Source organism: Penaeus vannamei, chromosome 20, assembly GCF_042767895.1.
Source record: "Penaeus vannamei isolate JL-2024 chromosome 20, ASM4276789v1, whole genome shotgun sequence".
Taxonomy (NCBI): Eukaryota; Metazoa; Arthropoda; class Malacostraca; order Decapoda; family Penaeidae; genus Penaeus; species Penaeus vannamei.
The window spans coordinates 14,424,534-14,425,157 of NC_091568.1; positions in this window are offsets into that span (position 1 = coordinate 14,424,534).

The following is a 624-nucleotide window of genomic DNA, read 5'->3' on the forward strand; positions in this document are numbered from 1 at the left end:
TTCAACTGCAAATATTGATATGTTACAACTGTTTCATCAATCTTTGGACAGCTTTTGATATCTGGTTACATTTTGTTTTATTACTACTCATTCGTTTGGTGAATATCACAAAATTAGTTACAGTCCCATTATTCTTGTCAGAAAAGACAAACAAATAAACTAGGTATTTGTTACAGAAAGTGACGAACCCTCCCAGAGACTAGGTAGAAAAAAATGATGTATTTCTGCAAGAAATCCAATTATTTCATTGATTCTAGGCATTGTTTCTTGTGTGAATGAATCGTTTAGGAGATCAAGTACCATTTCTCCATTGACGATCTTGATTTGTTGGTCCCGTTAGCAGGGGAGGGCATGAAGTATATCAGGGAAATTATTGGGTAAAACAGGCTTAAATAAGAAGAATAAAGATAAAAAAATGCGTAAAACTAGCACAAAAACGCTTAAAATCGGCCAATGAAACTCTATAGATGTAATTGCTATTGTTGAAATTCTATGGGCTGACATACCAGAATTCAAAAACTTTGGGAACCAAACCCACCTTTCAGTAAAACTCTATGGAAATTCACATGTTCCAAACCCCTCAAAAATGTACTAACCAATAAACCAGCCTAATGAAGCAGTTTA